The following is a 13,425-nucleotide window of genomic DNA, read 5'->3' as shown; positions in this document are numbered from 1 at the left end:
ACCAGGCATGATCGGCTCCGGAGGATGAATGTAATTCTGGCCCCGGAGGCACTAAAAAACTTGAAATTCCCTGCAGAAATATCACCCCCCCCCCCCACCCGAGATATAGCTGCAAGCAACGGGTAATGCGGGCCTTTATGTGTCAGAAATATCCAAATACTTTCCTAAATTTTGTGCAATTACACAAAATCAATTATGCAAATTTAGCACACCCCTAGTTCCAGGCAGGACAGGATATCCGATCCATTAAGGCCCTGGGTGAAGACAGGGCAGCAGCGCTGGTCGATGAAGCCCAGGGGCCCCGGGATTAATGGAGCCCAAGGGCCCCGGGGGGCACCCGATGTTTTAAGGCCCTGGGTGAAGACGTAAATGCATCCTGAGAGCGCGAGGGGGCCGGGTATGTGCAGTCAGTCTGCGCGAGTGGACCGGGTCTGTGCATCCAGAGAGCGTGAGGGGGCCGGTGTCTGTGCGTCCAGAGAGCGCGAGGAAGCCGGACTCTGTGCATCAAGAGGCGCAGGGGCAGTAGGGATTTTGCATCCATCTTTCACGAGAAAACAGGGGAGATGGGGGCATGATAATCCGAAAAGCGCTGCGGGCCCTAGGTCTGTGCGCCCAAAGATCACGCGAGACCAAGGGAGATGGAGCCTGATAATCCAAAAAACTCAAGGGGCCCGGGTTCAGAGCCCCTAAAAAGCGCAAGGGGAGCAGGGTATTTGCATCCAGAGAGCACGCGACACCTAGGGACCCGGGGGCCGTGAGCCCCAAGAGCGCAAGGCCCCAGGAGAGGCAGGGCCTGAGCTACCAAACTGCACGAGGCACCAGTGACGCAGAGGGCAGAGAACCGAAAGAGCGTGAGGGTTGCAAGGGAGCCGGGGGCAGTGAACCCAAAGCGCATGAGAGGAGCAGGGTCTGTGCACGCAGAAAGCAGTGAACCCCTAAGAGAGCGAGGGGAGATGGATCTGTGATCACAGAGAGCAGGTATTTGCGAGCGCAAAGCACTGATGAGTTGATTATATCAGTGGATATCCGGCCAAGTACCTTTCTCATGTCCTTGAAGGCTCTCTCGGGGGATGACTTCTTCATGACTTACAATGTGTGGAGCCAACAGTAAGGGGAGAGGACGCCAGGAACACCACCGCCTTTCTCCGAGGCAGAGCAGAAATGCCTCGGAGAAACGCAGCGTCCATTTCGGATTCGGGGGCGTGTTTTGCTGTTGTCTCCTCCCTGAGACTTTTCGCAAAAAACACGCCCCCCCGATCCGAAAAGGACGGGGCATGATTGGAGTGACGGGACCTCTTCTCCAATGGCTGGCCAGCATTTACTAGGCCAGCCAATGGAGAACAGGGGAGAAGAGGGGCGGGTTCAAGCCCCTCTTCTCCCAAGTCATTATCTCTCGCGAGCGAGACTGCGCAAGCGCAGCCATCGCTAGCCGAGACCTAAAAAGGCTTTTTTTGCTGATGCTGTGTAAAACCAACAATTAACAAAAATCCCAGGGCATTTGATTGGGCACACGCGTCACCACGCATGCACGTGTTGACGTCATGATGCTACAGGGGCGGAGCGTGATGACATAAACCTGTGGATATATCACACATTTGTTTCTTTTTAATCTACCGTTCCAAGATAGCTGACACCAATCTTAGAGTGCTAAATTTAAAAGAAGAAATGAGCTGCGCACAAAAGACTTGTTTTGAAGAAAGAGTGGCCCAACGGCAACATGCAGGTGACCGGGCCGTCCCCAACCGTAAAAAAAACCCAACTAAAACATTGTTTTGTTAGAACACAAAGATCGTGGAGCAAGTGTAAGGGGAGAAGGGGAGCAGCGAAGGACTTGTGGAAGGCATAAGTCAATGCAGTAACTTTAGGCAGGAAGGGGGGTTAATTGGAAAAAACCCAAAAAACTGTCAAGGACCGGTGTGGGAAACAACAGCCCCAATAGGGAGCAGCAGAGACCTCGTGGCCTGGCGAGTATTGTAGGGGTAAGCTGCACCTGAGGGCGAGAGCAAGAAAACATACGCCCTCCTGGGGGATGCTGAAAGGAAAAAGTAACTCCCTGAATGCAAGCAGTGGAAGGACACAAGTCACCCAATCAGATCATGGTAAAGAAGCGATGCTCCAGAGGTGGTACAAACAGAGAATAGGGTGGAAAGATATTGATTAAGAAGCAAGGAAAGAAGATAAACACGAAAGCCATCCGATCAAGAGCAAGGGACAGATCTAAAGGTGTGTGAGTGTGCGCGCGTGCGTGTGTGTGTGTGTGTGTGTGTGTGTGTGTGTGTGTGTGTGTGTCTGTGTGTGTGCGCGCGTGTGTGTGTGTGTGCGCACGCATGGGTGTGTGTGTTTTTTTTGTTGGTAGTAATGGCAATTGCTCTTTGACAGCAAACAGCTAAAGTTATCTGTAGGACAGACTTAAAAAGACTACTCGAACTATATGAAACCACACAAGGCAGTTTCACTGGGGCAGGTAGCGTGCAAGGACTTGGGGAGCTCTTTCTTGACAGTGCACTCTCAGATAGTTGCAATACAACTGCCCCTTTAAAACACCCTCCGTACTGGAGTAATGTGAAGCAACGTGAGTGCCTCAGGTTCACCAGGTACCACAGCAGTGCCATCACTAAATATACCATGGTTTCTTTCTGTATTCTTTATCTTTGGGTAGCACTAGGAGGCCTTGGGGTAGCTATGCGCTATACAAATCCAGTTTCATTCATTCATTCATGTGCTGTGGTTTTTGAATACCAACCCTGATGCATCAGCCGGCCTCCCACCTGCACTCCCGTGCACCGGCTAACACGGCCCAGCCACGGTCCTTGTGCTTCATGCGGCTGGATGTGCTTGCTTGCTTCGACTCTGGGTTTACTCCAGTAATTGTCCCGGTTCAAATGGCCCTTTGATCAGTTGTTGCTCCTCCGTAATGGCGGAGGAGCGTCGCCCCACTGCCCAGAGCCAAAGGATCATAAAAAATGATAATAACACAACGTTATTTATTGCTGTCTGAGCCGGGCAATAGGTATAGGGTTGGGCGGGAACGGACATGGCAGGCAGGAGGAGTAGTGTGCACTTATAAGTGCGCATGTCTGTTTGGCCAGCCGTCCTAGGCCAGCCAAACAGACATGCACAGTTATGTATCTCCAACCCAACTGTGTTTCAAGAGCCGGGTTGGAGAAAAGCCAAGGCACTGTCTGAGCAGCAAACGGGGCCGCTCAGACCAATCCTGGTGCTGCTCTCATGCTATGAGAGCAGCGTCTTGATTGCGTGTGGAGCCTGGGCCCTAAGGCCCATCCATATTTAGGCACGATGAAAGTAGCAAAGAGGCGGCCGTGAGCGGAGCAGCAGGTAAGTTTTATTTAATATTATTACCCAACCCCCACCCACCCACCCAACCACCCTAGATGGGCAGCGGACGCTACTGCCTCTGATCCCCACACTGTACCCCTGTATCCCTCCCTCAGGCTGTCCTGAGCCCTTTTCTAATGGAACAGGAGTTGTAGAATGTATTGTTCAATGTTCTCCTCTACATGGTATGTGTCCCCCCTCCTTCTGCCATGCTTAAATCCACTCTTGATTTTGTACAGTCCCATCGATGTCTCAGACTAGCACTCCCACTGTTCCACACTGATGGCTGCATCTCTGTATTTACAGGCTGAGGAGGGCGAGGGGTGTGGGGGGGGGGGAAAGAGCAGCAGGAGGCGGAATCTTATTGTTTGCAAATCTCAAGCCAGGTGACCCTGTATGCCACTACCTCTTTAACCAACCCATGTTTTTTTTAATGAAAGGTTCTGTAAATCCATTGTAGTCTTTAAAAAAACAACGAACTAGCCTTAAAATAACTTTACCATATAATATATGGAAATATGGAAGTATCTCAGAAAGTACATCTTACGATATCATGAAATATCATTCATAAAAGTTACCCATCTCTGAAGCTCAGCCAGTTGGTGTGTAAATTAATGTCCAATCATATAGCAGCTATTTAAGGATGGTATGCCTCCCAATCATATAGCAGCTATTTAAGGATGTTATGCCTCCCAATCATATAGCAGCTGTTTACGAATGATATGCCTCCCAATCACATAGCAGCTGTTTAAGGATGCTATGCCTCCCAATCACATAGCAGCTGTTTACAAATGATATACCTCCCAATCACATAGCAGCTGTTTACAAATGATATACCTCCCAATCACATAGCAGCTGTTTACGAATGATATGCCTCCCAATCACATAGCAGCTGTTTAAGGATGCTATGCCTCCCAATCATATAGCAGTATTCAAGGATGCTATGCCTCTAAGGATGCTATGCCTCCCAATCACATAGCAGCTGTTTAAGGATGCTATGCTTCCCTGACTCATCCTCTTGTCCGTTTCTCTCTTCATGTTCACCTTCCATGAATTATACAAGATCCTCTTGTCGAATTCATGGAAGGTGCATTTTCTGAGCAGACATTTGCTTCCTCTAGTCTCTCTGAGCCCTGGCCCAGAAGATGCGCGGTGGTTCGATGAATATAAGCATTTTTTAATTCCTTCCTGCAAGTAGCAATGTTGTCCCCAAACAGCTTCAAATCTTACTTGCCCTTGGTGAGGTTGTGCGAACGCACCAGTTTTAAAATGGTTTCTGATTTAGCAGACCATATTTCTCGCTTCCATGTATATCGTTAGCCAGGTCTCTGCACCGTATTACAGAAGCTCTTGGTTACTGCATTGTTTGCAAGATATTGTTGTAAAGGTTCCCTTGCCTCTGGATTTGAAGTCACGTGGGGTGGGAGATGGTCGTCTTTGTTTCCTCTTTCGTTATTTTAAACTTGAATGCTTCTCCCACCCATCTCAATGCTTCCATCCCCGTTTTACGGATTTGTCACAGTAGAATCTGAAATTTTGCAAATGAGTTTAATCTGCTGACTGAATATCTGACCATATTTCATATTTGAATGAAGGTCTGCGGGTTAATGACATTCTTGACCGTGGATTAAATAAATGATTTCTTCTAAGGACCTCTGTTTTGATGGCATCTTAATTCCCCCTTTGTTGGAAGAGTGAATCTGTAGCCAGTCGTGATCTATCCAGTTACCTCTCGAGATTTGGGGGAGATGACTGTGTTTTCTCAGAATCACTATAGAGCTGGGAGTAGGGGTGGGCGGAATTTGCGGAATTGCGTTACGCAAATCTCCGCGAAACGGTAAACATCTCCGCGAACACGCAGAAATTCCGCGAACACGCGGAATTGCTTGTTCGCGATGCTTTTTTCCTGTTCACAATTGCTGTTTGCGTGCTCGGGGAGAAATATCTCGCGAACACGCATTTTGAGATCGCGAACAAGCAAAAATTTCGCGAAATCGCGGAAAGCAGACTTTTTAGCAATTTCGCGTTCTCCGCGGAACGCGAAATTACGCAAATTCCGCAAATTCCGCGAGCGGAAAGGAATTTACCGCCCAGGCCTAGCTGGGAGCCATCCACAGAGAAGCGATCCGGTGCTCTACCGTTTTCCGATTCCTGTCCCCAAGGGTTGTATGTTCAGAACCAGGTAACCGAACTGTTCTTCAACATGAGAAGCAAGGTCACCGGAGACCATGTTTCAAAGGCTTTCATTGTCTCCCTGATGGAGAACTGGATGGAATGCAACATTCTGCTCACCCCCATCCTCCACATCTTTTAGAGCCGGGGCCCAGAATACCTGTAGAAAGTTACCCCTATACCCGTCACTGCCTATGCACATCACTCGTATGACCCTCCAAGTGATGCTTTAGGGCAGTGGTTTGAACCTTTTGACTTCTGGGGACCCCCACTTAATCAGTGCTGAAACACGGGAACCCCCGTTGAATTATTATCGGAACCCGGAGACCCCCAATGAGTCATTACTGGAAGGCGGGGACCCCGGCCTAAGCATTGTCAATGATTTGAACCTCAAAATAATACTCAAAAAATACCAAAAAAAGCATTCATCAAACAAATAAGCCAATGATGACGCATTTTATTTAATTCACAAACACATAAATAAAAATGTTTTAATTTTAATGGAAAGGTTGCAGCTGTTCTAAATTCACACAAAGCCACTTATTGTCCGTACCATATTCTGTTAAATGCACCTGGGCTGCTCTCATTAATCAATCTTAGGACATTCATTTAATTTTTAGCTTCCAATTTCAAATACCTTCCCATTTACAATACATTTAAAAATGTTCACCTGTACTTTTAGCTTCTCTGTTAATATTATTTAATTTCTAAGTAGTCGTGGACCCCCGAGAAGGCTTCGCGGATCCCCAGGGTTCCCCGGACCACAGGTTGGAAACCATTGATTTAGGGTAAAAAGACTGTGTAGATCCCTCGAGTGAAGGACCCCGAGCACCGCAACATGCTCGGTCCATCCTTGAGGGCCAAGCTAGCTGCTCTTTAGAGAACTTCTGAGAACTGAGATAACACAAAGCTGTGCCAATGCGCCTTTGACTGCTTGTTGGAATCACGGGAGCTGGACTGCGAGCAGTGCCAGGACCGGGGGACACTTTAACCGCCTCCCCAGGCTCTCCTTCAGCTCCCCCCCCCCCCCCCGGACACTTTTACCACCTGCCCAGACTCTCCTTTAGCCCCCCGGGGGACACTTTTACTGCCTGCGCCGGCTCTCCTTCTTCCCCCTGGGGGAACCTTTCACTGCCTGCCCAGGCTCTCATTCATACCCCCGGGGGACACTTTCACCGCCTGCCTAGACTCTCCTTCATGCCCTGGGGGTACCTTTTACTGCCTGCCCAGACTATTCCCTCATCCCCATGGTGTACAGACTTTGCTTTCCATGATTCACCCATGTGGTGCAGAGTAGTGACGGGTCCCCCGTTGACCCACAATCCTCCTATGAAGTTTTAGCTTCTAAGATACTTTTAGAAGCTTTAATCAGCTGCCAAAATTGTGCAAAACTCATGAGCTGTATAAAAATAGAGACTGTGTTTCAAAGATGGGCAATAATTATACACACATACATGGAATGACCTCAAATAGGGGTTCAGCGTTAGATCACACATGTAGGCAAACAATTCTGATGCAGTAAATCACTACTTTCCAAAACAGGGCTCCTCCAAAAGCCAGGGAGCGCCTGCCAAAGCTCTCTCTAAGCTGTGGGTTTACATGTGGCATGGTGGAGGCGCACGGAACAGCTGGGCTTGTGGTTATCCTCTCCTACTCTACCCTCCCTGAGACCTAGCAACAGAGGTTCTGCCTTCTCAGGGAGGTGTACCCAGGGAGTGTCTCCTCCGTGGCACCCCAAGAGAAGGCTCCCAAGTTATGGTGGCCCTAGGTCCCAGGTAAGTACAAAGCTGCCTGGCAAAGTTTGAGGAGGCAACACGTAGACCTCTAAGTGTGTTATGGTCGACTGCTTGGCCCTCTCAGTCTTGTCACCAGTCTGCCCGCTCTGGCCACAGTGTTGTCCTTTCACCCCATTGGATAACATAAGGTAACATGTGTATTTGTAAAGTGCACGTTCACCCGTGGGCCTCGTGGCGCCGAGTCACAGATACAGGACTCTGAAGTGATGACCAGGGTAGGAAAACAAAGAATCAAATACACGCTAACACACGCTCAGATACGTACCCACACGCACATGGATGCACGCACACATACACTCCAGCATGCAAACACATGCAAATATCCTCCCAACCCCACACACAGCTCCCCCTGCCTCTGAGATGGAGACAGGTACACCTAGGAGCTACCCACCAGCCAGGGAGACTGAGGAGAAAAGACACTGGTTCTGTGTCCCACATGTGTCATTTGTGCCCCAAGTCGGGCAAAGATTCACATACTCCCATACTACGTAGATGCCCCTTGTTCCAGGCACTAAGAGAGATTATACCGTCCTACTACAGACTTCCCTAGCTCTACTCCTCAGACTGACCGATGAGCTGTCTGTGCAGCAAGATGTTGCGATGCCTCATGAAGGGCCTTTCATTGCAGCCTTCTTACTTTAGCTTTATATTCTGTTTCACCCACTTTATGTCTATAACTCTTCCTTGCCTGTTGACTCTGTTTATACCCTTCTCTATGTCTACATAGCGCCCTCACATGGATCAAATAGATGCACAGTAGTGTAGATAGATAAAGGACTAACTAAACTTGAACCAGTGATATTGGCGACAGATCTGACCCCTGGGGACAGCCCCAAGCTGACGAGCTCGGGGAGAGGCACCTGCGCGCTTTGAGAGTTACTGTGACCCGAGAATACTTTGGCAGCCTGCTCAGCAACCCCAAATATTTGAAATGCCTAATCTCTACTGACGACGGATAATAATCCAGAAACACGTGTATAGAGATGGCCAGTACCTATCTGCACCAACCTGGTGAAATACTCGAAAGACTTTTGCAAGTACACACGCTTGGCGAACTGCATGCACCATAATGCTTAGGGGCGAACCTGCTGGGAGGTGAAGCAGTGTGATCCCACATTGCTGACCCCCCAGCAGGATGTACAGTGTTCAGTTATGTTCCTTTCTGGATACACAGTGTTCACTGTTACTCAAAACGACCACACCCATCAGTGGAGAGAACTCGAAGCACAGACCTGTATAACAACATATTCGACCGGGGCAGCATGGTCTGGACCCTGGAGATTGGCAAACCCCTTGTTTGGAAGATCACTCCTGATGGCCTTGATGCTGCCAAGCCTGGCTCCAAGCACCGATAATATCAGGGTGCATTTGCATGGAGTGTCAGCAAGCATTGGAAGTGACCTACGAAGTTGTAAACAGTGAATATGTTGTTTTTTGTGTTTGCTTTGGTTGAACTCTGTGCCCGAGTGTTGCACCTTCTGTGCTGCTGTCCATCAGACACTTCACCACTTGGTGACATCGCCAACGCACTAATCCCAGTTTGTGGTAGAGATGAGTGTTGTCTGTGTGTCTTTTGATATTGCATGGGTTTTGACGAGTGCTGTTGCCTATCAACACGGCTATACAAGAGGGGAAAAAGACGAGTAAGACCGCTGACTTTCAGCACCTATGCAATTAGTGTAGGTTACTGCGGATCATATGGACTCACCGCTGGCTTCTTCTGTATGGTTGACGGGGAAGGATGTGAACCATGGGCTGGCCGCCTTGGAATTCAGGAGAAGAATTCTAGGGTCTGTGGTGCCATAAGATGCTGATAGGCCCTGTAGATGGACCGCACAGGCCGGGGCTTGACCGGGAGTACAGAGTTGCTCTTTTATTCCGTATTGTGACTTCAGTCGCACGTCACAGTCAAAAGTCGACTGCACGTTGCTCTGCAGACGCTCAGTCACCAAGCGAGTGAGCAGTGGAGTGTCCTTAATCACCGATGCGAAAGAATTGGATGATCTAATAATGTGACACGCGTCATGTAATTTACCTTCTCCTCTTCCTCCTTCTCCTCTTCCTCCTTCTCCTCTTCCTCCTTCCTTCTCCTTGCTTACGAGAGTTGTCTGCTTGGCAGAAGAAATAATGGTGCAGATCAATCCAGCTCAGAGTGAAGAAAAGCCCCAGCAAAAATGGACTGAAAATTTGCATGTAATGGATTCTTTTTCACGCTCTTCACTTCTTGTAGTTTTGTTACAACTTCCAGCTGTTGGCCACATAGGTTCCATAGGAGTGATCTCCACTGCTCAGACTGGAGAGAGTAGGACATTGTGTCTCAGAGTCCCGCTACGAGTGTCTCTGAAGAGCTGGACTTGGGCTGCTTTTCGGTCCTGATACCTCAATGCTTCCCAGAAGACCTTCCAGAGCTGGTGAATTGTGGTCTCTGTGGTTTGATTCTAGATGGACTTGGCTGCTGTGTTTGCACAGTGGTGGGCTGGATTAAAATAGTGCTTTTATGGTTAGGGGCCTAGATCTTAGCTAAAAGTTACAACAGCCTTGAGGTTAACGTGATGTGCAATGCAGTTTTTAGGGTTGGATGCAGAGACCTGGCTGGCTGGCTCTGAAAGGACATTAAGCTGTGTGCTTTGAGTGGCACTCTTGTTCCTCAAGATCTTGCAGTTGGAGGTTTCACTCCTCTTGATGACCTTGGCCATTGGCGGTCCATTAGAGAGGAGCCGATAACTGATCACTGAAGGATCCGTCTCATGTATGTATGAATGAGTTGTGCTTGAACTGCTTTTTTGAGGACATCCCCCAGGGGACCTTCTCCAGGCGATGTGTTCATAATTTCTGTGAAGACAACATTAAAACCAAGGCAGGAGAGCCAGTTTTCAGGGCGGGAAGAGGGGCATTGATCATGCAGCAAAGACGGTCGAAGATACTTTTATGTACATTTTAAAGGGCTTGATAACCGCCTGGTCATTCATTGTTGGTTTTCAGGGTCTCCCACAACTTTGGGAACGCCACAGGAGCTACTGGAGCCTGCTGTGTGTTTGAGCTGATGTTGGCGGATTGGTGTGCAGTGAATGTTTGTAGTTCGGTGTACTGTTCACGTGACAGCGTGATTATGATCGGGGAAAAGGTTGAAAACGTTGTAGTGCCCATTTGGCTGCTTTGTATGTTTGCTAGAAGAAGATGGCTTTCTTTGACCCTGAGTGTAAAGTTCATGAACTCTCCTTGTTTTGTCTTGCAGGTGGAGTCATCCTATGTTCCTGCTCCTTCACGCCCAGGTTGAACCTGAAGAGCTTTGGCGTAGTGACTCGGGCTTGACTTGCTCCTCTGTTTAATGTAAGTGCAGTGGTGGTTTCACCCATCTCCTTATAAGGCGCTTGCGCTGTATTAACTACGTACACTTGCATGATTAAGGCAGGAGGTGTTGAAGGCCCCCAGGGCCAGGCTGACCTTACGAGATGCAGGAAAACCTTCACTCGGCAGGAGACCAGAGGACTACTTTATGGGAATATGATCAGAGGGACTCTGAGCTCATCCGATGCAGCCCTAAGCGAGAGCCAATGACTCTTCTCGGCTTATACGTGATTTACTGCTTCGGAGAAAGAAGGCTCCTGCTGGTTACTGTGCTATACCTCAATGTATCGGAATAGTTCATGAGTAGGTCTTTAGAACTGCTTGTGAAAGCTCTTGCTTTTATGCAGAAGAATTGAAAAGTTGTACTATTGAGTCTTCTTGCACCATTTTTGAGCACTCTTTGGTGGGACTTCTTGCCACGCCCTCCTGTGGACAGTCGGTCAGTGCAATATGGGGTTGATATTACAATATTTTCCAGACCAGCGCTTAGCTCCCGACTCAGTGCTGGGACTCCGCGAAGCACAGTTTGTGCAGGTTGGCGATATCAAGTCATGACTCCAGATTTTATGCATCACCAATGGCATCGTAGGGTTTGGAAATATGGCCGGTAAGGTTAGTCTGCCGCCTTTAGGCCCCATCCCAAGGGAGGGGCACCAAATTGTAACTGAAAGCAGCAAATTACGGCTCTGCTGCTCGGGGGGGAGGGGACTGTGGGGGGAGGGGCCAAGTGGCAACATGTCTTTCTGCCTGGGCTCCAATAATCTTTGCACTAAAACTGATTTGAAATTCTGTGTCTGCAGCTTCTGACACGGGTTGCCTTTCAGGTCCTTTCAAATAGCGTTCCAGAAAGAAGTGCGCTGTACCTTTGAGCTCTTTGTCTGCACGTAAATGTCAGCATGCCAGAATGTCAGCGCAGTTATTTTTAAAGCACTTTAAAGGGCTTGCAGTTAGACCGATTACTGAGACACAGGCGATAAAGATATGTGGTCAGGATCACACGTTTAGGAAAATGGGAAATCTAAAATTTACGGCAGGATCACATGCTTGGGGGAAGTGAGAAATCTGAAATCCACGGCGGATAAAGGGAGAATTCTCTTCCCTAGGTGCTAGAAAACATCTCCTAGGTGGAGAAGCTTGTCAGCCATACGTCCTCTGTGGGTGGCTCTGTGTTCAGTTGGACTCTAAATGGTGGAGGGCAGAATGACAATGCAGTGATATTCAGTCTCGCCATCTTTTCCTGGCTACGCCTACCCGTTACTGCACTTTTAATTGCCTGGGTCACGTTTGGGTAACTCTGCCCTGTGCTGGCACCCAGGTATCACCTGTGGTTAGTGATCCTTTTTGATAAAAAAACACCATGGCACGAAATGTCCCCTGCAACTACGACTATCAGGAGGTCACCTGCCACGTCATCTGGGGCGGACAGGGTTAAGGTGATGGTCACACTGGAGGAAGGGAGGGTCTCACAAGACCAGTCACACAGGGCATGCTTTGCCACTTGTGTGCCCCCTTAACAGCGGTGCTCCGTTGTTGTTTTGCAGCAGGCAGGGTTCTCCAAAATGGCGCTGGTTAGAGAGTACAGACCACTCAACATCAGCGCATGCCTGGCTTGTAGGAAGCATTTCCATGGAAAGAGAAGATGGATCGTGTGCAATCCCCTTAAAACCCGCTTCTAACGTGCATTCTTAGACCTTAATTCCACAATGATGCGTTCTGCTTGACATCTCCATATGCTGCCCAGTGGTTTAATGCGCAGTGGCGGACACATGCAGCCTAGCGAAGTATGTTTGAGTCCTTGTGTGCTCTGAGGTTGTGAGAGGCTAGGTAATATCCATTATTTAAGTGATTCGTTTTACAATGTTTTTAATTGGATTATGCACCGAATAAGAGAAGTTTAGTAGCACGTAGGACATCCACAGTAAGGTCCCATGAAGACACCCCTTCGAAGTGCTGCGTAAACTAGTCTGTGTCCAGCGCCGAATTGACCTCCAAGATGGGTACAAACCACCCCCCACCCCCCAAAATGCAAAGAAGCGTGTCTCTCCATTGAGGCTGGTAGGAGGCATTGGGGGGGGGGGGGGCGGCCGAGAGCAGAAGTAATAGATGTAAACTGCCCAAGAGGCAAAAACTGAGGCAAAAGCAGAACTTTGCAGAGAAGGGAATTAAACACGCACAAAAATCAATTAAACTGTTGAAGAGCCCTCCCCCACCCCCCTTAGTTTCCTCAGTGTTCGAAGTGGGCGGGATCGACAGGGCACGACGTGCCCCATCTTCTTTAATTCTATAGCTTCCGTTCCCCAACTTTTTTATTTTGAACTTGCATCCCTGGACCTCAGAAATATCCAAGGCCTGCAGAGAAGGCTCGGCATTAGGGGCTGTTCGGGGACGGACGGGGAGCAGAGAAGGAAAAGGTCTCTGTCTCTTGCTGCCTGCCCAGACAAGACAAGGAAGGTGTCCGCTTCTGCTTTGCCTCTGCCCCCCCCTCTCCCTTCTTACTCCTATTCCCTCTCTGTCTGTCTAACTCCTCCTCAATTACCGAAAACCGTGACTCAAGAAATGGTTCTCACCCTCTCTTTCTTCCTGTCGTTCATTTGTTCGCCTGTGAAATGGATGCAAAAAAGAAAACCACTTTTGATGGAAATGTCGTTTTTACATTTTTCTATTCCAAAGTGCAGCCGCGGAAATAAAAGGTTCATAATATACAAAATCAATAAAAAAAAAGACAAGATGGAGGGTTCTTAAAGTGGCCAGATCGGTTTTATTCAAACCCCAA

General features: G+C 48.7%; 1 protein-coding gene across 4 annotated transcripts in view; it reads left to right on the top strand.

The window, feature by feature from the left end:
- Nucleotides 1-13,425, top strand: part of TSPAN18 (tetraspanin 18) — a 334,803-nt gene that overhangs the window by 146,466 nt on the left and 174,912 nt on the right. For all 4 annotated transcript variants that reach the window (XM_085643447.1, XM_085643448.1, XM_085643449.1 and 1 more), the window contains one exon: nucleotides 10,540-10,634. The gene's annotated coding sequence lies outside the window, so the exon portion shown is untranslated. The remainder of the gene's footprint in view (nucleotides 1-10,539; nucleotides 10,635-13,425) is intronic.

This window comes from Triturus cristatus, chromosome 3_1, assembly GCF_964204655.1.
Source record: "Triturus cristatus chromosome 3_1, aTriCri1.1, whole genome shotgun sequence".
Taxonomy (NCBI): domain Eukaryota; kingdom Metazoa; phylum Chordata; class Amphibia; order Caudata; family Salamandridae; genus Triturus; species Triturus cristatus.
This window is presented reverse-complemented; position numbering and strand designations above follow the sequence as displayed.